At 46.2% G+C, this 25,524-nt stretch overlaps 1 protein-coding gene, 1 long non-coding RNA gene and 1 pseudogene across 8 annotated transcripts in view; 1 reads left to right on the top strand and 2 right to left on the bottom strand.

Moving 5' to 3' along the window:
* Rnf185 (ring finger protein 185) overlaps nucleotides 1-980 on the bottom strand; it is a 36,984-nt gene extending 36,004 nt beyond the window's left edge. For 4 of the 5 annotated variants that reach the window (NR_110959.1, NM_001290473.1, NM_001290472.1 and 1 more), the window contains exon 1: nucleotides 233-980. The gene's annotated coding sequence lies outside the window, so the exon portion shown is untranslated. The remainder of the gene's footprint in view (nucleotides 1-232) is intronic. The other variant, XM_006514594.4, reaches the window with a different exon arrangement.
* Nucleotides 461-25,524, top strand: part of 8430429K09Rik (RIKEN cDNA 8430429K09 gene) — a 27,395-nt gene continuing 2,331 nt past the window's right edge. Inside the window, exons 1-2 of one of the 3 annotated variants that reach the window (NR_028317.1) lie at nucleotides 461-764; nucleotides 19,356-19,610. This is a non-coding gene — a long non-coding RNA (RIKEN cDNA 8430429K09 gene). Of the gene's footprint in view, nucleotides 765-4,786; nucleotides 6,367-19,355; nucleotides 19,611-25,524 lie in introns of those variants that run through there. The other 2 variants (NR_045275.1, NR_045276.1) reach the window with 2 other exon arrangements.
* Gm11945 lies at nucleotides 18,843-19,400 on the bottom strand (annotated as a pseudogene).

Raw genomic sequence — 25,524 nt, forward strand, 5'->3', positions numbered from 1 at the left:
GGCTACGGGAGTCAGGACGAGCCCCGTCTGGAAGGGGAGCTTGTGCGCACCCTTCTTTCCCTTTTCTGGGGCCTTAGTTTGCCCAATCTGTACCCACGGATGCCAGTCTGACCTTCCTTCTGGGACCTGGACAGAGCCAGACTGGATGACTCCTGGCCCTTGGCTTCAGATCCCTGAGCCTGGGAAGGGGGTCCCATGCCTCCCGGGCCCGCCGTCCCAGCTCGTCACCTACCTGCCGCCGCGGTAGAGCGAGCGCCAGCGACGCCAGCTGTCCGTTCCCCCGTCCCGGAGTAGCCGAGCCAGTCTTAGAGACGCGTCAGTCAGAAAGATTGAACCTCCGACCCCTCCTACCGGGAACTTGGTCACCTGACGCGGAGCCGCCTCTAGTAGAACAACTTCCGGTTCCAGCCGGAAAAGGCTGGTGTGCAGCGCTGCTCTCCGGCCCAGGCGCCCGGCTGGTAAGTTCCGCCCCGGGACAGGAAGGGGAGGGCGTCTGGTCTTTCCGTAGGGTTTCCTAGCGCTGGAAGAGGAGGGAAGGCAGCTCGGTGGATGGGCGAGCTCGCCTCGCCCGCGTGAAGACGTGGGAATAAATATGTGCGTACCCGCCAGCTAATCATAGCATTCATTCGGGTGATGGGTCAGAACTTCAATGTCGTTTTCGAAGCAGGCTTGGGATACATGGGACCGTGTCGCAAAAATAATGGGCGGATGAAAAAGCCAGTTCTAGAAATACCAGTTTGGAATGCCTTGTACAAGAAAGTAAGGTCAGTGGTTGTTCTGTTTTATAAAGAAGAAGAACAGGAGGAGGAGGCATGGGAAGTGGAGTAGGAAAGGGAGTAGAGAATGAGGAGAAGGGAGAGAGGCCGGCCAGGAACGCGTGAAGAGAGAGGGCGGAGGGGGAAGGGGGCAAAGAGTAAGGGAGAGGAGGGGGCGAACAGCCCCTTTTATAGTAAGCCGGGCATACCTCGCTGTTGCCAGGTAACTGTGGGGCGGAGCCTAGAAGGAATGCTAACAGTGGTGATGGATGAGAATGTGCAAAACGACCCAGGAGCTCTCTTGAAGACTCTACTAGCCAAATCTGTGAAATTTCAGTATCAAAATAATAAAGGTAATAAGAGTATAACTAATTGGAGCCCATGAGATGGTTCAGAGGTAAAGATGTTTGCTGCCAAGCCTGTCAACTCTAGTTCAGTCCCCAGAAACCCAGCGGTGGAAGGAAAGGAGTCTGGCAAGTTGTCATCAGACCTTCACATGTATACAGAGACACTTAATAAATACATGGTAATTTATTTTAAAACTAATTAGATGAACTTGTAACCAATGAGGGATTGTTTTTTTTTTACAGTAGCAAGTGCATTTATTATATTTAAAAATAACTAGAAAAATTGGTGTTTTAGCTTTCCATATATAAAAACATGTGAGTCCAGTGCAACAGTGCTCAGTGCAGGTGAGTGATTTTGCTGTGCAGCTCCTACAAAGCTGCATAGCTGTGCTGTTGCAGGGGTGGGGGGAGTGGGGGGTGGAGAGCCGGCACACCTCATTCTGTAGAACAAGAAGGGACTTCCGTCCTGCCTCGGACAAGCAGTAGCAGTAGCATTCCTGTGTGTAAGCTGAGGTAGGGCTGGCACACCGGCCTTGTATCCTGTACTGGATGGCTTTCAGCTTCTGCTTGCCAGTGTGAAAGCCCAAACGCCAGATGGCAGGTGAGCCTGCATCCTCTCCCCAGAGTCCTTGACCTTATCAATCTCTAGCTCCACCTGTGGGGGACCTGAGGGATCGGTCAGAATACTCCTCCTCCTTCTGTTCCTGGAAAAAGTAAGATTCTTTGGGGGGTTCTTAGTATCATTAATACAAGAATTTAGAAGAGACTCAAAGGAAGCTCAGGACAACTTTATTAGAGTTTGAAAAAAGCAATCAAGGCTAGTTGAAAACTCTAACAGCTGCCAGAAGATGGAGAAAAGGTCACACCTTTTAAACTAGGCATGGAATAAAATTAGACAACTTATCAAGAAATGGAAAAGGACAGGTGGTATTGGCGGTGCACACCTTTGATCCCAGCACTTGGGAGGCAGAGGCAGGCAGATCTTTGTGAGTTCCAGGACAGCCTGATCTTCAAAGCAAGTTCAGGACAGCCAGGGCTACACAGAGAAACCCAGCTCAAAAAAACAAAAACAAAAAACAGAGAGTAGGAGGAAGGGAGGGAGAGAGAGGGAGAGAAGAGAGGAAGGAAGGGAGGGAGGTGAAAACGGGCTGGAGAGATGGTTCAGCTGTGAAGACGGGGAACCAGAGGACCCAGGTTTGATTCCAAGGAACCACACACATAGTGATTCACAACCTTACCTAACTCCAGTTTCATGGGATCTGATACCCTTTTCTGGCCTCCCTGGGTGCTGCATGAACATGTGAGTATATATGCTTCTAGACAAAACATTCATACATATAAAAAAACAAAACTACCCAAGAATGGAAGTGGGCTAGTAAGCTGAGCAAAGTCCCTAAAAAGTATCCACCATACTGGTGCATGGTCTCTTACAGCCCTTTCTCTACAAACTGACTTCCTGTCCATGTTAATCTTGATGTATCTTTTGTTGTTGCTATTGTTGTTATCTCCTGTTACATTGGATCCCAGTACAGTTTACCAGGCTGAGTCAGGACAAGACCTGAGTCCCTACCTTGTCCCTGGGGAGCTGTGCTAGCCAAAGGCAAAGCACAGTGGACTGGCTTGCTGGAGGTCCTGGGGACTCCTCAGTACCCTCTGGGGACTTCTGGCCATTCTAATCACCGAGGGACCAAAGGCAGTTAGAGTCCTGAAGCCCCTTCAGATGACTTGGGGTCGTGCTTACACTGCCAGCAGTTCCAGCTGCTAGGACCTATATCCTGATTTCCACCCGCTGACAACACAAGCTTCAGTATGTGAGTCTCTAAGTACTGTGGCCTGGCCCTCAAAAGTCCTGTCTCTGAGGGTGTAGCAAGGAGGAAGCCTTTTGCTCTGTTCTGGAATTTTTTTTTTTTTAATTTATTATATGTAAGTACACTGTAGCTGTTCTCAGATACTCCAGAAGAGGGAGTCAGGTTTCGTTACAGATGGTTGTGAGCCACCATGTGGTTGCTGGGATTTGAACTCGGGACCGTTGAGCTATCTGGCCCCTGTTCTGGAATCCTATTCTGAGCCTATTCCTGATCTGTGCTTTCTGAAATGACGTCATCACGCGAGCAGACAGCGCGGCTCCAGCTTCACATCTGTACAGTGGTTTATTTTCTCCAGCTGTCCATCCAGTCTGGAGGTCCCTTTCCCTGGAACGCGGGCTCACGAAGGCTGCTCAGTCTTCTCAGATGCATGTGGAAGTCTCTCATCCCAGATGCCACCCTAACATCACCACATAGCACCGCCGGCTTCTCCACCAAAAATCTTGTGTTTGAAGGTCACTTTTCCCTATGATGTCATAGTAACAGCCTGGAGAGAGGTGTCCCTCCGTGTATAGCTGACTCACTGGGCTTTCTCCCCTGTGCCTCCCTTATATGTTGCCATCCATCCAGATTCTTGGCACAGAATGTTAGGGACAAGCAGTCCTAAGTACTGCCATTTTGTTTTCAGATTCCATTTAATCATAGGGGAAACTATGGGAACTGGCGACTTCCCAACAGCTGAACAGCCTCTGTTAGAAGACAGTTGTCTGAGTCCAGCCATCTCAGAGACAACTTGTAAGGATACAGTTGCTTGAGTCCAGCCATCACAAGGACAGCTTCTCCATCTGGCTGGCAGAGTCAACTAAGTTCATATTCCCAGGCCTAGGAGCCAACTCCCATCCTGATTGCAGGAAGCTCCCTTGCTCAACCCCTTATGTCAAAATATAATTAGACAGTGCTCCAGCCCACCCTGCCCCTGTCATGTTATGCTTCCATCCTTTAAATATGCTGTACAACTTTCCTTCAAGGTCACAGTTCAGCTCCCAAGTCTGGTCTGTGGCCCTAATGGGTCAGTAGTGGCTTGATTACACTAAATTTGTGTCATCTGTACTGACTCGGTATTGAGTTATGTTGGATCTAAGCGGATCCCACAACAATATGAACAACGGTGGCCATTATTTTGTGCAGAGACAAATCTGTTCCTACCCACATAAATTCCTGGCTCTGCTATGGCAAAGTCCATTGCTGGTATCTTGGGAGGTTCATATTCTTTCTTTCTCTCTCTCTCTCTCTCTCTCTCTCTCTCTCTCTCTCTCTCTCTCTCTCTCTCTCTCTCTCTCTCCCACTACTCCCTACAATCCTCCCCCCACCACACTTCTTAAATTTTATCTTATGCCAAGCTGTGGGGCACACCTTTAATCTCAGCACTTCAGAGACAGAGGCAGGCAGGTCACTAAGTTTGAGTCCAGCCTGGTCTACAGAGCAAGTTCCAGGGTAGTCAGGGCTATACAAAGAAACCGTGTCTCAAAAAAAAAAAAAAAAAAAAAAAAAGCCAAACAAAACAAAAACCCAAAACAGCAACAAGAATTATACTGGTATGAGCATTTGCCTGCATGTTTAGTATGCATCACTTACATGCAGTATCCATGGAGGCCAGCAGAGGGCAGAAGATCCCCTGGGCCTGGATTACACATGGCTGTGAGTTGCCATGTGAGTGATGGAAATTGAACCCAATTCTGGGAGAAAAGGAGTGCTCTAAACTACTGAGCACCACACTCTCCTGCTTCAGGATACTCCCTCCTCTCCCAGATGCTGTGCTTGGCTCATCAGCTGCATCTTCTTTAAGACAGTAAATCTCTGAACTTTTTTTTTTTGGCAGGGAGGGCAGGATAGAAGAGAACAGCTCACCTTCCAGCCGCCAGGAACCAGCAAGAGAATCCATGAGTTTTTAGTGACATAGAGAAGCAAACAAAGGGGCCAGGGAAATGGCTCATCAATGGTGACTTCAGTCTTCAGTGGCTCTTGCTTGTAGTGCTAGGACTAGGGAAAGCAGAGAAAGGCTGATCCCCGAGTCTGCTGGCTAGCTGCTGTGAGGGCCCTGATGAAGAATAATGAAGGGCTGGTGGGATGGCTCAGCCAGCAAAGGCACTCGCTAAACAAGCCCATCGAGCTGACCTTGATGCCTGGCACTCATAATGGAAGGAGAGAAGTGACCTCTAAAAATCATCCCCTGAGCTGGCCAGTGGTGGTGCACACCTTAGATCCCAGCACTCGGAAGGCAGAGACAGGAGGATCTCTGTGAGTTCAAGGCCAGCCTGATCTACAGAGCCAGTTCCAGGACAGCCAGGGACTACACAGAGAAACTTTCCTGTCTCGAAAAACTACTAATAGTAATGCTGATGACTCCTCTAAAGAAACCCTAGTTCAATCTCTGCCTATATGAACACATGTGCTAGTGCATGTGCAGCCACACCCCGTGTTCATATATATACACACACAGAGAAAGATAGACAGACCATGATGGCCATAATCCCAGGACTTGGAAGGCTGAGGCAAGAGAACTACGAATTCAAGGCCAGCTGGGCTACAGATACTGCCTCAAAAGCTGGCTCAAGGGTTGAAAGCACTGCTTGCCCTTCCATGGGGCCTGGGTTCACCTCTCAGCATGCACATGGCAGTTCACAACCATGTGTAACTCCAGTTCCAAGGAATCTGATGCCTGCTTCAGGCTTCCATGGGCACCAGGCATGCACATGGTGCACAGCACACAGGTAGACAAAATACTTATATACACAAAAACAAGCAAAGCACACACAGGAAAGAAAGAAAAGAATAAACAAGGAGAAGAGAAACTTGCAGCCTCTCCTTTTATTAGAACGGCAAGTAGTAAATAGGATTTGGAAGGTCAGGAGTGAGGAAACGAAACAGGATACTTACACAGATGTGCCTCTCACCAATTAGTCACCACAATGCAAAACTCGTACTGTTATAATCTCTTGGTCCAGAAGAACAAATTAATCAAGGCAACCAATGTCAACATCTCCTCAATGGGTCATGCAGCGATCACAAGCCTCCTGATAAGATACAATGAGCAGGGCACACATCACTTCTGTGTGATTGCTGTGTCATTAAGTGACAGAGCTCTTCCGTAGCACTCCTGAAGTTCTGAGGCTCATCCTCTATACCACCATCACCACCACCACCCCCAAAAAACCAAAGTGCATAGCCAAATCTCAGAAGAAAACATTGGATCAACTACTACAAAATAGCTATCCAAGTGCTGAAAAAGCAGGGACTAAAGGAGACTAAAGGAACATGGCCACAAGATGTTCATGGTTTAAAGTTGCATCCTGAGCTGAGGAATGCAGAAGAGCTTTAATGAACAGTACTGAGACTAATAATAGCATTTACATATGGACGGAAGTTTAATGTTAATAAATACTGTTTCACATGGCATATATAAGGACTGTAGCTTTACTTGGCATTCAGGTTGTTTTCCCAATAGCATCTTCAGCTTATTCAACAAGTGCTTGGTAAACTGATTGCTAATGGTTGGGCCTGAGTGTGAAGGGAAAAAATAAAGTAGATAAAAGATGCTGCAAAACAAAGTGACATGGACTCGAGGACAGGCTCAAATAAAACATTAACCTGGACTTCCCAGGCACTCACAGGTGGACCTTAGCACAGCCAACACCAGGAAGGGAGTGCCACTCATGGGACCCAACATAGAGGCAGCACCGCCTGCCAAGCCCGAGCAAACTCCTGTGGTTCTCAACCTGTGGGTCGCGACCCATGTCTGCGTCAGTTGACCCTTTCACAGGGGTCACCCAAGATCATAGGGAAGCACAATTACATGACAGTTCATAGCAGCGAAACTACGGTTGTGAAGCAGGAAAAAAATAATTTTATTGCTGGGAGTCACTACAACATAAAGGGGTTTTCAGCATTAGGAAGGTTGAGAGCCACTGTTCTAACCCATCAAAGTCCATAGTTCTGGGACAGTCCAAGGCCCCCTGGGAGCATCTGCTGTTACTGTTTTGCTAAATGGATATGTAGTTATATGTAGTTAAATTGTACTCTCTCTCTCTCTCTCTCTTCCTCTCCCTGCCCCCACCGCGCGCGCGGGATGTGTGTGTGTGTGTGTGTGTGTGTGTGTGTGTGTGTGTGTGTGTGTGTGTGTCTTTCTGTGTTTCTGTCAGTTTTATTTCCCTGTATTGATCCAGTGGCTTTCTCTGATGTGAGACCCTCTCTCCACCTAGCTTAAGACCTGTGCCACCTCCTGTTGGGAACCCTAATCCTTGGGACTCTGCCACATCACCCAGAGCCTCCCCCAAGCCTCCACCTGTCCCACTCTAGGATCAGGAGCACATGCTTTTATTGCTGCTTGACTCAAGCTCACAGTCAGGGTTGGTTCCTGTGTGGAGGTGGGAAGGGGCGGGGCCTCTCATACAAGGCCATCCAAGCAGAATGCACACAGGGAGGGGGGAACTAGTTCCGCCAGGTGAGCATTCTAAGCAGCCCCAAGGAAGGGGAACCAAACCCCTGGGCAGAGCCCAAAAGAAAAAAGAAAGTTCCACTCCTTTCATAAGTCCTTCATGATTTATATCTCCTTATCAATCAGTGATTTATGTAATTGGAAAACTAAAAACTCCCACCATTCTCTGAAAACAAACCAACCAACTAACCATCCCTGAGCCAGCAGAGGAATCACTGCCAAGCAACACAGCCTCAATAGAGTGGATGTTTCCTTCTAACAGTGACCAAGGAGACTTTAAAACATTTCTTAGAGGTCCTCTCCTCTTACACATACACACACCCCTTTTTTTCTTCTTTTGGTATTTCAAGACAGGGTTTCTCTGTGCAGCTCTGGCTGTCCTGGAACTTGCTCTGTAGACCAGGCTGGCCTCGAACTTAGAGATCTGCCTGCCTCTGCCTCCCAGAGTGCTGGGGTTAAATTAAAGACATGTGCCACAACTGCCTAGCTTACTAGGTCTGATTGATTGATTGATTGATTGATTGATTGATTGGTTTTTCAAGACAGGGTTTCTCTGTGTATCCCTAACTGTCCTGGAACTCACTCTGTGGACCAGGCTGGCCCAGAACTCAGAAATCCGCCTGCCTCTGCCTCCCAAGTTCTGGAATTAAAGGCATGCGCCACCACTGCCTGGCACTAGGTCCTTTTTAAAGGAATTAAAGACAACTGCTAAAAAAAAGAAAAAGAAAAAGAAAAAGAAAAGCCTTTTTGTCACCCAATCGGCCCCAAATATTTGGGGAAAAAAAAGTTAAAAAATATAAAAGTTTAAGTAGGTCCCAGTTGCTGAAGGGAGTTCAAAGGATGTTAACAATAGAGAATTGATTGGGTCAAAACCTTTTGCATAGACTGGAAGGTGACCTTTTGTCACCTTCTCTGATGATGAGACAAAGGTAGACTTACAAACACCAAGCAAAATTTGGGTGTCTCACCCTCTGTCAGAAGAAACCAAGCAACCTTCCAAGACTGGCCCAGTTGTTCAACTGGTTGTTCAACTAACCAGTTCAGCTATCTCCTTCCAGATTAAACAATACCCAATGACCCTGGAAACAGAAGGGGAAATTGTAGTCCCTATTACCTGGATTAAAGAGACAGGCATCCTGGTGCCCAGCTAGTCAGTCACCCTGGAATACACCTCTCCTGCCTGGGACCTCTGATTTTCATGGGCCTGAGTCCTCTAAAGAAATAGGTGTTCACTGTCTTGGACCTGAATGATGGACTTTTCAGCCTCCTATTGGCAGCAACCTGGCCCATCTTTGCCGCCCCCCCCCCTTCTGTGTAGCCTTGGTAGTCTTAGAACTCACTCTGTAGACCAGGCTAGCCTCAAACTCTGGGTCAAGATCTTATATCCCAGCACTTAGGAGACAGAGGTAGGCAGATCTCTCAGTTCAAGGCCAGCCTGATCTGCAGAGTGAGTTCCAGGACAGCTAGGGCTACAAAAATAAACAAAAGAAGATCTGATACTCACAACACCCACAACATGGTTGAGGCCCTCCTCCTCCCAGCACCAGAACGTTGGCTGCTTGTTGACTGTGTAATCCAGTACCAGGCCCTGTTCCTGGCCCACCCTCGAGTCCAGTTTGAGAAGTTAGGTTACTGTCTTGCCTGATGATGCAGATGCTCACCCATGAATATCAGGTGATGAAAGACAAAACCAGAGGAGATGCAGTAGTTACTGTAACGGAAATGATTTGGGCCCAAGCCAGGTACCTCAGCCTAGAGAGCAGAACTGACTGCTCTGACCCAGGCTCTCAGACGGGGAAGTGGAAATCGACCACCACATACACCGAATGTCAGCCAGGATGCTTTCACTACCAGCCATATCCACAGTATGATCTATAGAGAAAGGGGTTTCTCACCACTGGGAGAAGAGATATTTTTGAAAAATCTTGGCCCTTCTAGAAGGTATTTGGTTTCCCCTACAAATAGCTGCCTTCACTGTGAGATTGCTGACCTGGCTATCTGACAAAGGGCCCTAAGACTATTGATATCAAGACCCAGTGCTACCTGAGAGAGACTCCATGGTAAAGCAGAAATGGACAGTTCAACCTCACAGGCTGATGGAAGACACCAGAAGGAAAGGTCATTCTCCCAGAAACAATTGGCAGGTCTCCTCAGCTGGGGCCCACAAAACCTGAGTTGCTCAGAATAAGGCATGTTGTACCTAGACTGGGCAACCTAGTAGGAGAGATGTCTCAGCCAGATGCCAGGTTTGTGCTCAAGTGAATCCAAATCAGAGATTCCATACCCCGGAAAGGGGCCAAATGAGAGACCAACACTCTGGCAGACTCTGGGAGAACTGACTTCACCATGATCCGGCCTGCTGGGGAAGAATGAAAGCACTTGTTAGTTTTTAGAGATCCCTTTTCTGCGTGAGTAGAAGTGTTCCTCATCCAGACTAAAACTGTTCAAACCATAGCTAAGATGCTCCTCAGGAATTGGTCCTCCTCCTAGCAATGGAGTCCAACAAAGGCCTGACTTCTGTAGCCCAAATAGCTAAAGCTTTAAACATAGATTGAAAAATTCATTGTGCAGCTAGAACTAAGAGTTCTGGGCAGGTTAAAAACAACAACAACAAAAACAACAAGACATTTAAAAAACTCTTAACAAAACTCTCATTAGAGACCAGCAGTAGATGGATAGACCCCCTCCTTCGCTTTGGCTCAGCCTGCTGCACCCCATCTAGGGAGGGATTTAACCCCCCTCACGCTCCCCACCCCTGTGCGATTATGTTTGGAGGACCTCCCTCAGTGCTTCTCAGGCTTGGAGACCACAGTTGGCAGAACTCTCTAAACATTCCTTTCAGGTCACTATGGGCCCTCTAGCTCTCCATACAGGCTAGTCACTAAACAGAGAGGCCGAGCCAACCTCTGAGACCACCACCAGTTTTCCCTTGTTCCAGTCCATCAGTGTCAAGTGAATAGCCAAAGGGGTGCTGAAACTGACCTGGAAAGGATCCTACACGGTGATTCTCTCCACTCCTACAGTGGGCAAGCTAACTGGCATCACACCATGAATCTACTACACCAGTCTGAGAAAGCAAAAGCCACCGACACAGCTGTCAATGGTCTGTCTCTGGACTATGAACCTGTTGAAATTAAGGTTTCACTGGGTCCCCATACCCTTCCACTCTCTACCCCACTACCTCCTCCTGAGTTGTGTTTTGCACTATGGGTATGAATGCAGGGTCGTGGACCAACCCCAGAGCTCCCAGACCTGGACTGGAGACTGGGGAAGCAGACACAGAGAAGGTTTTAGCTAGCTCAGCTACAGAACAGCAGCCCGTACTCCATCTTGACCATTACTCGCTGATGGCCACTTCAAGTGTCTGGTTGGATGGAAAAAAGGAAAGATGTGGGAATGTATCTTGTGACATAAAATACAGAGTTTACAGTTCTATGCATGCCATGCAGCTGGGGCCCTAGTTTCAGAAACAAGGGAGGTTCTTGTAAAAACTGAGGTTTCCTGAAATTTTCCTTTAAAAAGAGTCTGCCCTCCTCAAATGCTGATTGTTGGGTGGTGGTGGTGGTGCACTCAAGAGGCAGAGATCTACAGATCTACAAAGTGAGTCCCAGGACAGCCAGGCTACAAAAGAGAAACCCTGTCTTAAAAAAACAAAGCAGAACAAAACTAAAGTTAAAAACATTCTAGCCTTTGGGAAATAGGAAAAACCTGGATAAACAGACTCCATGGCACAGGAAGGGATCTTGGGAATAGTGAATCATTCTCAGGCAAAGATCAGCAAGGATTGCTGCTTGTGCTTAGCCTCCCAGCCCTAACCACTGTCAGCCCACTGACCGCCACACTCATGTTCACTGTGGGCAGCCCAAATTACAATTAGAGGATTTGTATGGGACTAAAACCTATCTATTATATATATATATATATATATATATATATATATATATATATAAACCCAAAAACCTTTAACCTTGGTCCTTCCCCTTGCTCTGGTACCTGCCATTCTGCCTTATGGGTTCATCCGTCTGGATAACAACAGGAACCTGACGCTTCCTGGTGGGCATGACCAATGGTGACTAAATGTGCCTCTTCTGACATTTTCCAAACTAAGTAGGCAGGTCGATTAGGGCTTAAAAGTATTGAAACAACAGTTAGATTCCTTTGCAGAAATGATCTTACAAAACTGGAGAGGCTTAGACGTACTTCCCATGAGATTAAGGAAACTATGTCTAGCTTTTGGGGAAAAAAAACCCAAAAACCTCTTGTTTCTATGCTAATTAATCAGGAGTAAATAGAAATAAATAATCTTGCCATGTCTGGAAAAAAACAAAACTCAAAAAGAAAAAGAGACAAAGTCATAAATCAGATAACTGGTATACCAGTCTCTGTTCTCGTGGTCCAGCCTAACTCTCTGCTATCAGCACTGGCTGGGCCTTTAATTCTCATTCTGACTGGATTAACAACAAACCCTCATCTTAAACTAAAACAATGAACCCTGCATCTTAAAGTCCATGTTTGACTCACTCACTAAGACCAGTGGAGGATGTAAGAGGCCCCATACTCCATGACTCCATGATGGAAATACCATTCAGACAGCACCACCTGCCAAAATAAAACAAAGACCTAAGCCATCAAAGCCAACAGTTCTAGGAAAGTCTCTCTCTCTCACTCTCTCTCTCTCTCTCTTTGTTTTTTTGAGACAGGGTTTCTTTGTGTGTTGCTGTGGCTGTCCTGGAACTCACTCTGTAGACCAGGCTGGCCGTGAACTCAGAAATCTGCCTGCCTCTGCCTCCCAAGTGCTAGGATTATAGGCCTGCGACACCAATGCCTGGCCTGGGAAAGTCTGTACTGGTACTGTCCTTGCTTTTTTTTTTTTTTTTTTTTGACTTCTGTAGTTCTGCTTCTGGCTAACTGTTCTTAGCTGAAGTCTATCAATCCAGGTCATGGTTTTTGTGCTTATGAGCTCAGTGCTACACTGGGATCTGGAACACCCATTATGGTAGCTGGCTGGCTAATAAAGACTTCCTATTGTCTCACACCCATGTCTGGTGAGTACCCCCACACCAGTCCAGCCTTCAGCCTTCGTCAGAGAAGCTTTATCTGGCAGCGGCAGTGGTCAGAGTGTGAACTTGTGGTATATCCTCCCAGCCCCCATGAAACTGGAGTGATAGATAGTTGTGAGTTGCCATGTGGATGCTGGAAATTGAACCTAGGTCCTCTGGAAGAGCAGCCAGTGCTCTTAGCCACTGAGCCATTTCTCCAGTCCCAATCAGCTTGAATTTTATCCTCCTCTGTTACTCTGTTGTGCAGACTGAAGGAAAGAATTTAACATTGTGTGTGTGTGTGTGTGTGTGTGTGTGTGTGTTCTCATATCCACACACTTGACATTATAGATGGAACCCAGGGTCTATCACATGCTATGTAAGCACCCTTCCACTAGGCTATTAATCAAGAAACCATGTTCTTAGCTAGAGAAAGTATCCAAGGAGCTAAAGAGATCTGCAGCCCTATAGGTGCAACAACATTATGAACTAACCAGTACCCCGGAGCTCTTGTCTCTAGCTGCATATGTATCAAAATATGGCCTAGTCGGCCATCACTGGAAAGAGAGGCCCATTGGACACGCAAACTTTATATGCCCCAGTACAGGGGAACGCTAGGGCCAAAAAGTGGGAATGGGTGGGTAGGGGAGTGGGGGGAGGGTATGGGGGACTTTTGGGATAGCATTGGAAATGTAATTGAGGAAAATACGTAATTTAAAAAAAAAAAAAAAAACCATGTTCTTGTAGGGCATAGTGGTACATGCCTTTAATACCAGAACTTGGGAGTCAGAGGCAAGCAGAGCTCTGTGAATAGGAGGCCAGCCTCGTCTACAGTATGAGTTCTAGGACAGTCAGGGCTATATAGTGAGATCTTGTCTCGAAGGAAAATTCACCTTGTCTTTTGTTGGAAAATGGGTTATTCTTGTGGTCTTACCTGGAAAGCAACAATGAGATTCCTGAAATCTTAACACTGAGGAAATAACATTGTTCACTTTAATCTGTTCTTATTATTAAAAACTTCACCAGGAATTGGAACTGTGAAATTTGGAGCCACTTCAGCTTCAAAAACATATCAGGTAGTGCTGGACAGATAACTCGGTGATTAAGTGTGCTTCTTGCTCTTGCAGAGGGTCAGAGGAAGATTTCTAGCACCCACATCGGGTGACTCAAAACTACCTGCAACTCAGACAGCTCTGCCCTCACACATACATGCACATACACACAATAAAAATAAAATAACTCTTACGATACAGTTAGATGGACAGGTAGATCTAAGATACAGTTAGGTGGACAGGTAGATCAGTATCTGCTTTAACTGGTATGATGAAAGGATTCTCCAACTTGTCTCAGCTGGAGCCATCTTTGGTTTAGCCTAAAATGGCCCCCACCTCCCTTTTCTGCTCCCATCATGGAAAGTCCCAAGGGAAAATACCCAACCCTATTCTAGGAACTCAGAGTCAGAATGCCCCAGATAACTGCATGATTTTGGCTTCTGTTAAACTGCTTGCTTGCTTTACTCCCCTCTCCAACTGCCAACAAGGATGTGGGTTGTTTTTTTTTTTTTTTTTTTTTTCCTGTGAAATCTATTTATTTATTTATCTATTGCCTTTAAAAGCTCCCTGTAAGATGCATTTGAGACTGCTTTGTAAGAAGGGTTTCTCTCCAGGTTGTCACTGGTAACTTAATACAGACTCTGAACTCAGACTTTGTTCATGGTGAGTGGTCTTTAAGTCTCTACCCCTAAACATTTGGAGGTCCCACTGAGATTTTTTTTCAAGACTCTCTCCAGTTTGATGAATCTCCAGGTTTCAGCACAGGCCAGCCTCAGACCTCAGTGGTGTGGACAACTTCCTTCTAAGGAGTGTGCAACCTGAGATGGCCCAGGGCTCCAAGATGTGAGTTTTTTAAAGAATGCCTCTGGACCCTCTGTAAATTAGAGTGGCCCTCTTTCGTTGTTGAATAGATATCTGCAGGCACATAAAATAGCCTGAGCAGTATAACTGGAGGTCATAGGAAATCCTGGCCACCATGATTGGTTCCCTTACATAGATGTTTGACTAGTTCTCCTACAACACCCTCCTCATGGCTCAGGCCTTGTTCTCTTAAAGCTAGTATCAGGCTCTGGTAGCAAAGTCCAAAGTGGTAAAAAGCGTCAAAAATTCTATTTAGTGATCCAGAAGAGGAAGAATTACCCCCACGCAATGTTACTGGACAGAGATGACCCCCATTTCAGGCCTCAGCCCCAGAAGCCCTTTCCTCTTCTTTTTCCCCTAAAATATACCCCACCCCACCCCTGAGTCTCTGTGTCCCCTGTAGACCTGCAGGGGCTCCAATTTTGTCTCCTTCCAGAATTCAGCAGCTATCTCAATTACCATCCCTGATTCCCTGGACTCCTCAGACTTGACCCATACCCCAGCAGTTCCTGACATTCTGGAACTGCTCTGGAAAGCTTCTAGACTTGCTCCTTCTGAGCTGAAGGATCTGAGTGAGAAGCCCCCATACCTATTTATAGTATATATATATATATATATATATATATATATATATATATATATACATACAACAGGAAGTCCCAGAAACCCCCGTTCTTTGAGAAATTGCAGGCACTCATCTGTCTCCTAGAGAGTGTTTCCTATACCCACCAGCCTCCCCACCCCGGGATGATTGTCAGCCAGCAGCACTGACCATACTGTTTATATCAGCCTGCATACAGTTGGAACCTAAGGAAGCTGTGCTGGGTCCTGATGGGGAATTGCTGGATGAAAATGCATATAGCATTGAGGACATGTTTCTATCCAGCTAACCCCACTGAGATCCTAACACCAATCAAAGAAAGGATGTGCTATACACCTCCCTCGGACTTTCCTGCCTGATCTCTAAGCAGAGGCACAGAAGCCCACAAACCCATCAAGGCCAAGTGAGCTCATACAGGGAGCCTCAGAGCATCCATCCTGCTGGGTTCTTAGAGTGACTTCTAGAAGCTTCCTGTACTTATATACCAATAGACCCATACACCCATGGACTCAGAAATACCAGAGAACAGGCGGGTACTCAACATGTCTTTGCCAGCCAGTCAGCCCCAGATGTTAGAAAGAATTTACAAACTTTAGAAGTATTGATTGTATGAGTAGGCCCCAGTTGCTGGAGGTGGCTCAAAGGTATTTAACAACAGAGAACCTATTGAGAGCCAGGATAAGAGACCCACTAAAGCCATAGTGGCAGCCCTATGAGAAAACCCAGATAATAAACCAGTCTGGCAGAGCAGGTGGCAAGGAGGCCAGGAGACAAGCAGACCACCATTAGGGAAAGAGCAATGTGCCTACTGCAGGGAGAGAGGACATTGGGAAAACGAGTGCCCTGTTCAGAAAAAGGTTCCACAAGTGCCACAGTTAGAAAAGTGACAGGGCCTCAGGAGTCTAGGGCAAAACTTAACGCTGGGAATGAAGCAACCAACTTCTTAATAGACATCGGGGCCAACATAGTCAGTCCTTAAGAAGCCCTGGAACAACCGACTAATCAAAAGATTGTCTAAGAGGCAACGGGAAAAATGGCCTACTACCCCTGGACCATTAACCCATTCCATAGAACTAGGAAAGGGGACAGTAACTCATTCTTGGACACTCATGATGAACCTTACCCATGATGATTTTATTATTTCAAGACAGGGTTTCTCTGTGTAGCCCTGGCTGTCCTGGAACTCACTCTGTAGACCAGGCTGGCTTCGAACTCAGAAATCTGCCTGTCTCTGCCTCCCAAGTGCTAGGATTAAAGGCGTGTGCCACCACCGCCCAGTCCTTTCCCATGATTGAGATGAGACCTTTTGTGTAAGCTGAAAGCATTTTTGTGTGAAAGCATCATCAGAAAAGATGATGAGATGCAGTTAAATTTATAGACACCCAGCAAAATTTTGGTATCTTGCCCTCTGTCAGAATACCTCCTAGCTGAAAGTCCTACTCCCAATCAAAAGACACAGTTGGAATGTCTTTCCGATTACAATAAAGATTCCTGGGGGTATAGGCAGAAATCAACCTACTGGGACTGGCCCAGCACCAGGTTCCTACAATTGTTCAACTAACCTATAATTGTTCAGCTATTCCCGACTAGACTAAACAATACTCAATGATCCTGGAAGCAAAACAGGGCAATTGCAGTCCATATGGCCAGGCTTAGAGAGGAAGGCATCCTGTCTGGTACCCTGCCAGTCACACTGGAATACACTTCTCCTGCCTGTGGAAAAAAAAATCACCTCTGATTATAGCACTGTCCAGTATCTGAGGGAGGTGAATAAGAGTGTGGCGACCATCCACACCATGGTCCCAAACCCAAGCACCTTCATGAGTTTCATTTTTGCAGACAGGTGTTCGATGTCTTGAACCTGAAATGGCAATTTCATGGTTTGTAAGTTCTTCAGAGATGAGTCAACCCTGCTGGGGTTACACAGATGATTGATTGTTTGATTGATTCATTGATTGATTGATTAGAAAGGAAGCCACCACATGGTGAATTTAGGCTTCTTAGGAGCAAGGGTATCAGCCTCTGAAGGACTGAATCCCAGAGGGCTTGTTTGAAGTTCTTTATATTGTTATACAAAAGGATCCTTTAGCGAGTCAGTTTCCGAATATCAAAACTTCTTATCTGACCTAAGGGCTATCTTGAAAGATCCATCACCTAAGCAGCTTACAGCCATGGGAGACTTCCTGGTATGCCAGGTCTGTTTCCGGATCAAGATATAAAAAGGCTCTGAGAATCCTTCAAAGGAACAGCCCCATAAAATCTCAGATAACAATCTCTGACAAAAGGCTACTTCAAGGCTTAAGCGCCATCACTCCAGATTCCTGCCAGATACAACAGTTCTACTAAAATTCTGCAACATAACCTATCTTTGTTTTTGAGTGCACACATCCAGAGGGAGGTTACAGCAGGCAACTTACTAGGATTAGGTTGCCCCAAGGATTTAAAAACTTTCCATTCCTGTTTGATGAGGCACTAAGTCTTGTCCTCCTGCCCTTCCATATGTAGATGACCTCCTTCTAGCCTCTAAAACTAAAATAGATTATAAAGAGTGTTGGCTAAGAAAGCCCACCCTTGTACATCAGAAGCTACTTATCTTGGCTATCAGCTGAGAGGAGGCAAAAGGAGCCTGTTTTAGAGCAGGATTGCTGCCATCCTTTATATCCCAACTCCAAAGACTAGGAGACAGGTGTGAGAGTTGCTAGGTACAGCTAAATACTGCTGCCTCTGGATCCAGGGTTTGTGCAAGGCCTCTATACGCTGCCACAAAGGGGGACACTGAGCCCCTAATCTGGACTGAGACTGCACAACAGGCACTTGAGGCTTTAACAACAGGCCTGACTTCCACTCCAGCCCCACCACTTCCAGGCCTCTCAAAACCTTTCATCTGTTTGTCTGTGAAACAAAAGGCATTGCAAAGGGGATTTTATCCCTAACTTTGGGGCCATGGAAATACCCTATGCTATACCTGTCCTAGTGATTTGACCCTTGTACTAGCTGGTTTTGTGTGTCAACTTGACACAGGCTGGAGTTATCACAGAGAAAGGAGCTTCAGTTGGGGAAGTGCCTTCATGAGATCCAGCTGTAGGGCATTTTCTCAATTAGTGATGAAGGGGGAAAGGCCCCTTGTGGGTGGGACCATCCCTGGCCTGGTAGTCTTGATTCTATAAGAGAGCAGGCTGAGCAAGCCAGGGGAAGCAAGCCAGTAAGTAACATCCCTCTATGGCCTCTGCATCAACTCCTGCTTCCTGACCTGCTTGAGTTCCAGTCCTGACTTCCTTTGGTGATGAACAGCAGTATGGAAGTGTAAGCTGAATAAACCCTTTCCTCCCCAGCTGCTTCTTGGTCATGATGTTTGTGCAGGAATAGAAGCCCTGACTAAGACAACACTGTAGATAGAGAATGGCCTAAAAGCTGTGGTGACTACTGCTATTCTAGTGAACGAAGCAGGCAAGTTACTCTGGGTCAGGATCTCATGGGAGCCCTCCTCAAGGAACACCAGAATGCTTGCTGACACTCATGTGACCTCCAAGGAACACCAGAATGCTAGCTGACACTCATGCGACCCAGGACTGGGCCCTACTCCTGAACCACTCTCAAGTCCAGTTTGAGAAACCCACCACCATCAACCCTGTTGCCTTCTTGCCTGATGATGACCTGCAGATGCTTATCCATGAACCCTGTAGTCAAAGCTGCCAAGCTCTGCTGCTTGCTGGAGCTGGAACATGGCCACCTTGTTCAATAACATTTGTACCAGCTTTCTCTTGTTGATGGTGGCCTTCACTGCTTAAGTTTTTCTTTAATTACTTTCCACAAGTTGGAAGCTTTAGCAGGATGAGGTCCTGCCCCACTTAAAGCATTCAACTGCTTTCTCTCTCTCTCTCTCTCTCTTTTTTTTTTGACTGGATGAACATACACTTTAATGAGAATGGTTTCCTTAGTAAGTGCATCTGTGAGCTGAAGCTGTGTGGCATCAGGACGTCACTTCCTGCTCCACGGGCTTCAGATGTCACTGCACGACCAACTCCCCCGTGCTCTTGAGGCACGTGCTGGACATGGTCTCTTCTGTGGGAAGTCCCTGTGGCAGCTTCAGGGGCTGGATGCGTATCAAGTGTTTAACCACTTTCAGCTTTGCGTTCACCAATGGGATGTTCTTGTGAATTTGAGGGCGGTGTGCCTTCTGTAGTCCGAGCATCTTGATGGTATCTTTTTCCCAGTATGGACGCCTCTTTGTACTTCTTATTCTTGTAACAATGTGCAGTTTATGAGGGTTCTGGGGGTCCCCACCGTACTTTTCATGATCTTCAGGTTTAGGCTGAAACACTTTATCTGGAATTCTTGATTTGGTAAATTTGTGACGAATCTATTCTGTACCATGAGAGATTCTGCACCTTTCTTCACAGTCTGCATGGAGGCCTCTGGAACACGGAGCGCAGAACCCCAGCCATGGGGGTGGGAATTCTCTCTTCAGAGGCTCCACCAGAAGCTCAGGGATGGGCAACACCAATGGTGATCAAAGCGGACAGCACTCCAGTCAGGGCTACACAGTGGGAACGGGCGACCGCTGTGTCCACTCCGAACGTCCCCGCAGCCGGAAGGACTCAACTGCTTTCTTAATCCAAAGTCCCAAAGTCCACATTCTGCTCACAAGCAGCAAGGTAAGACCTGTCGCAGCACTGTCTTGCTCCCTAGTACTCTCTGTTTTCCTCAGTGTTCTATTGCTGTGAATAAACACCTCAACCAAGACAACTCTTACAAGAGAAAGCATCTAATTGGGGCTTGTTTACAGTTTCAAAGGTTTATTATCATCACGGTGGGTGTTAGCATTTCCTCTAGGCTCCGCCCAACAGTTACCTAGCAACAGCCAGGTACAAGCCTGGCTTCCTATAAAAGGACTGCCTCTCTCCCTCTCCCTCTCCCTCTCCCTCTCCCTCTCCCTCTCCCTCTCCCTCTCCCTCTCCCTCTCCCTCTCCCTCTCCCTCTCCCTCTCCCTCTCCCTCTCCCTCTCCCTCTCCCTCTCCCTCTCCCTCTCTCTCCTGGCGATCTCTTCCCTTCTTTCTCTCTCTCCTTCCTTTTTATGTCCTGCCTTTTTCTTTTCTGCCTCTTTCTCTTTTTATTTCTCTGCCTCTACTCCCTTCCCCTCACCCTTCCCACTGTATTACTAAACATATCAATATTAGTCCCCACATCTGGGGCAACTAGTTAAGTCCTTGTTGAGTGCTCTCAGGACTGTCACCCTACACCCCGCTCCTCAGACTCCTCCCATTCTCCATGTGTGGTTCCTAGGGTAGTTCAGAGCCCATTGCAACCTTATTATTTAATCTCCTGCCCTGCACAATTCAGAGTATATTTTTCCTTTGGAACTCTGAGAATGAACTAGAAGAAGGATTTCCAAATAAAATACAGGATGTCCAGTTACATTTCAGTTTGACAAAAAACCATCAGTTAAACATCAGGGACAAACTTATACTAAAAGATTATTTATCAATGTTAATCTAAAATGCAAAGTTAATTCAGTAAGTTTTATTTTAATTTTTTTAAAGAGACATGTCTCACTGTACTATCTAGACTGATCTTGAATGTTCAAGTGATCTCCCTGCCTCAGCCTCTGGAATAGTTGCGGTGTTTGCCTTTCTGAGTCTGGAGATTCTGTTGAGGGAAAATGTCCACATCCTCAACAGCAGAGTCAGGCAAATACCAAGTAAGAGATAAGTGTGGATGACATTGTGACTCCCTACACTAACATTGGGCCACTAGGTGGCAGCCAAGCTCTGGTTTCAGGGGGCTGGCACCCAGTGCCTGAGGCAATGAAGACTTAGAGGGACAAAGGCCTTTTCTTTTTCATATTCTCTCAACTTCCCCCAAGTCCACACCTATCCATTCACCTTCAGCCTCTTTGACAGCATAAAATTAACCCACTTTTGTCTAGCCACACTCCAGCTAGAAGTTCAGAAATTGTTCCTCACCTCCAAACACTAGACATAATTTTCAAAACACAACAGATTTCTACACAAGTAAACACTGCACACATCAATGTACAAGGCTGATCCAAGCACAGTCACATGCCCACAATCCAAGTACTTGAGAAATAAGCACTGGAGAGTCAGGAGTTCAAGACCAGCCTCAATCACATAACAAGGTGAAGGCAACCAGGCTATAGGGGACCCTGCTTCAAAACAGACAAGCACAAACATAGGCACAGACACAGACAGACAGACCCACACAGACAGACAGATAGACAGGCAAGCAGGTCGGCATGCACACATGCACATCCTACATGCACAAGCTTGTGTGCATGCACATTCAAGAGAGTACACACACACACACAAAGAGCTGTGCTGTTTGATACCCTTTAGTGAATACTTGAGATGTAAATCCAAACTGAACAATACAGTCTGAAATGAAGACAGGATTTGTTTGTTTTCGTGTCAGGGTCTCACATAGCCCTGGCTGCCCTCACACTCACTATGTAGCTGAGAACAACCCTGGAAGCACAGGTACTCAGCACTGCACCAGGCTGCTCAGAGGATCTTTAAAGGCAGCACGAAGAGGCATGTGAAGTACCCTGTTCATCATTTCAAAATGTTAATGACATGTCAGGATAATATTTTGTGGAATAGATTATATAAAATAGATTACTAAATTTAATTCCTGCTGCTCCTTTTACATTTTTGAACTATAGCAAGAATAATTTAAGTTACCTCTGCAGTTCGCGTTAGCATCCTCTTGCTCAGAGCTGGTGTGAGCACAGTCTTATTATTTTTGAGATGGGTTCTTCTGTAGCCCAGGCTGGCCTGATCCTCCTGCCTGTACTTCCCAGGACCATGCATGGCTTTGCTCATCTATTAAGTAGGCCCTTGGAGACAAGAATTCATTAGATGACAGTCACACCATTTCCAAGTCACAGTAGCCAGGAATGCCGAGGTCCTGCTGCAAACATCCCTCTACCCTTGAGACTTTGGGTATATGGGACTGCTGGTATTTAGTCAAACAAAGGCCAAATTCTCCAGCCTCACCTCCTGGGAGTGTCTTGATTCACTCTTGGTGCTTCCCACATACCCTACCTTTTCCTCCTGTTGGATGAAGCTAGCTCCTGGGGTTTCCTTTTATTTATGTATTTATGTATTTATTTATATTTGAACATTTTCCCTGCATGTATGTCTGTGCCCTAGGTGCAGACTTGGTACTTGAAGAGGTCAGAAGAGGGTGTTGTATGCTCTGGGACTGGAGTTATGGATGGTTGTGAGCCACAATGTAGGTGCTGAGAATTGAACCTGGGTCCTCTGCAAGAGGAGCAAGTACTCTTAACTACGGAGCCATCTCTCCAGCCCTGTAAATAAATGTGCTCATCTGAGACCCAGAAAGAACAAGGAAGATGCTGTGAGTCCTGGCTAAACAGAGATGCTGAGCACATGTCATGTGAACTCCGATCATTTCTTATCTGCATTCTATAAGGATTCACCTAGCTGAGGATCATAGAGCTTCTTTTTTTTTTTTTTTTTTTTTTTTTTTTTTTAAAGATTTATTTATTTATTATATGTAAGTACACTGTAGCTGTCTTCAGACACACCAGAAGAGGGAGTCAGATCTCGCTAGGGATGGTTGTGAGCCACTATGTGGTTGCTGGGATTTGAACTCTGGACCTTCGGAAGAGCAGTCGGGTGCTCTTACCCACTGAGCCATCTCACCAGCCCTCATAGAGCTTCTTAAAGACCCCACACATGCTGGGGAGGCTTGCCAGATGTACCAGTAAAAACCACAGGAAACCAGTTAAGTTGTCGTTTTTTTGGTGACTCCTGAGTGCTCTTTCGCTACCTCCCATGTGCTGGGGTTGCAGGCATGTGCCAGTACAGCTCCCAGATGACTATAATTTGAAATAACAAAAAATATTTTTAAGAATTAAAAAAAGAATTTAATTCTGTTACGCATGTGTGTTTGTGTGAGGATACACACATGTGGGGCAGATGCCACTGTAGGCCACAAGAGGGCATCAGATCCCCAGGGGTGGGAGTTTTGGGCAGTGGTATGTCCTGGATGCTGGAATTTGAACTTGGGCCCTCTGCAAGAACAGTAAGAGCTCTTAACTGCTGATCCATCTCCCTAGTCCTAAATAACAAAAATACTAATGATGAGCCAGTGAGTGAGATCAGTGGGTAAAGGGACTTGCCACCAAGCTATCTGAGTGCGATCACTAGAATGCACATGGTAGAAGAAGAGAGCAGATTCCCCAAGTTGTCCTCTCACCTCTGTCTATGCACCGTGGCACACGTGGGAACACACATACATACACCCTAAATAAATACACATATTTTTAAAAACATTAATTGCAATGTTTGAGACATATATTTATATTGAAATCATTCATTTTTCCAGGTAATTAAAATGTAATCAGGAGTTTTTACTTCATCTGTTCCCCTGTCAATGGTGCATGGTGGGACTGTAGACATCAGTGCTATCTAACTAGGAAGTCTGCAAATCTTACACTCAGTGCTATTCTGTACCTGGGACCTTTGTGGCTCATCGTCCAGCTGTACAGCACCCATGATGCCCAATGTTTCTCCTGACTTTCCTTGTAGTCCTTGGGTCACTGGGAAGGTTCCCTTTGTTGAGCCCTTGCCTCCCCTTAGATCCTATGGTTGCCAGCCTATGGTGCTGCTGGGAGATGAAGGAAACTTTGGGGCCTAGCAAAAGGAAACTGGTTAATTGCTCTTAGAGGCACATTGGACTTGTGACCTCTCTTTTCTCCCTGGCTCTGAGGGAGCATTATATAGCACTGTTCCCTCCATGAGAACACTGTTGGACACAGCTTCTGAGGAGACATGAACAAATGTGTACTCTCCCCAGATAGGAAACTGATGACAGACCAAAATACAGATACCACCAAAGTTCAACTCATTGAACCACTGAGCCTTATTGAAGTTACAGGAACATGGGTGAGGGTTAGTTACAGGAACAGAAATAACTTAAAGCTGCATAGTCAAAGCCCACACCCCTGTGCATGACACCCCTAGAACTAGAAACCTGGAACACACAGCAAACCTGAAAGCTGCTTAGCAGGATGGGGAGTGACCTTTCCAGGTAATTCAGATAGTCTGGGCCACTGTCGGACACCTGAGCTGGCCTCTTTATACTCCTAGGCAGTTCCAATGGTCTGAGCGTACTTTAGGCAGTTTAGCCTGCCTAGGTGTGTCTCTCGGCAATCTGGGGGTGGGGGGTAGCAGCCTAGTGAATCTGGTCAGTTTCAGGGACTTCCTGGAGCCATTGAATGGTTTGTTTTCTGAGTTTAGAGAACTTTCCTTAGGGAATATTTTGCCTGCCCTTAAAGTAACTTTGCTTTATTCCCCCCTTAACATCTTGTGTTTGAACAAGCTTTGCTCTAAGACAAAAGGAAGGCTTTAACCTCAGAGGAAGCTTGGAGGCTTCCTCCATCACATGCTCACAATATGATGTGCTGTTCCCACTACAGGCTCAAAGTAGCATCGCCAACGGACTGAGACCATGAGCCAAAATAAAGCTTCCCTCCTGTTAAGTGTCTAAAGCATTTTGTCAGTAGCAGGAAGCTGATAGAACAGGGACACATATGCAAGCATTTCAACACTGGAATATACCACAGGCATTTAGTCAAGGCACGTGACCATTCCAAGGCTTTCCAGCGACAGGAGTGGGATTAGGAATTGAGGCTTTAGTAGAGTCCTTTAGCAGGCAGGCACCTTCTGGGGAAGTGGAGAGAGCTCACATTCTACAGCGCTGGAAACTGGGCATCCAGTCAGGCCCACAGCCACACTTCCTTGCTCTTGCCCTCAAGTCTCCAGCTTAAATGAAGATGTCTTTTTTTGTTGTTGTTGTTTTTCTTTTTTTTTTTTTTGTTTTTTTTGTTTTTTTTTCGAGACAGGGTTTCTCTGTATAGCCCTGGCTGTCCTGGAACTCACTCTGTAGACCAGGCTGGCCTTGAACTCAGAAATCTGCCTGCCTCTGCCTCCCAAGTGCTGGGATTAAAGGCGTATGCCACCACGGCCGGCTAAAGGAAGATCTTATTTGCCGAATTCTCCATGATACCAAGTGAGCTTTACATTCCCCCACATCGATCCTCAACTCTTGGGCACTGTTATTATCTCTCTGTTATTAACAGAGACAGGAAGACTTAGGAAAAAAATCTGAATTCAGGTCAGCAAGAGAGCTCAGCAAATAGAGGCGGATAAGCCTGACAACCTGAGTTGGATCCCAGAATCCACAGGCTCTCTCAGGTTGTTCTCTGAACTACACATGTGTGTGTCATGGTGTGCTTATGTGCTTCTGCCTATACACATACACATTCTAAACAAATAAAAAATATTTTAAGTTCAAACTCAAATTAAGGCCTAGCTTGGGCTTATTTCAGCCTTTTATACTTTGTCCCTACATCCTAGATGACCTGGACCAGCAGGTTATTCTTCAGTGACCAGGTCCTTAGCAGAAGGAGCAGGGATGAGGAAATAAAGATGAGTTGGGACCAGGGGTCTTATATAAACTGATAGCTTATGCCAAGCACGTTTATTAAGAAGTACAACATTATATATATGGTTTGCTGGAGAG

The sequence above is a fragment of the Mus musculus genome, chromosome 11, assembly GCF_000001635.26.
Source record: "Mus musculus strain C57BL/6J chromosome 11, GRCm38.p6 C57BL/6J".
Classification (NCBI taxonomy): domain Eukaryota; kingdom Metazoa; phylum Chordata; class Mammalia; order Rodentia; family Muridae; genus Mus; species Mus musculus.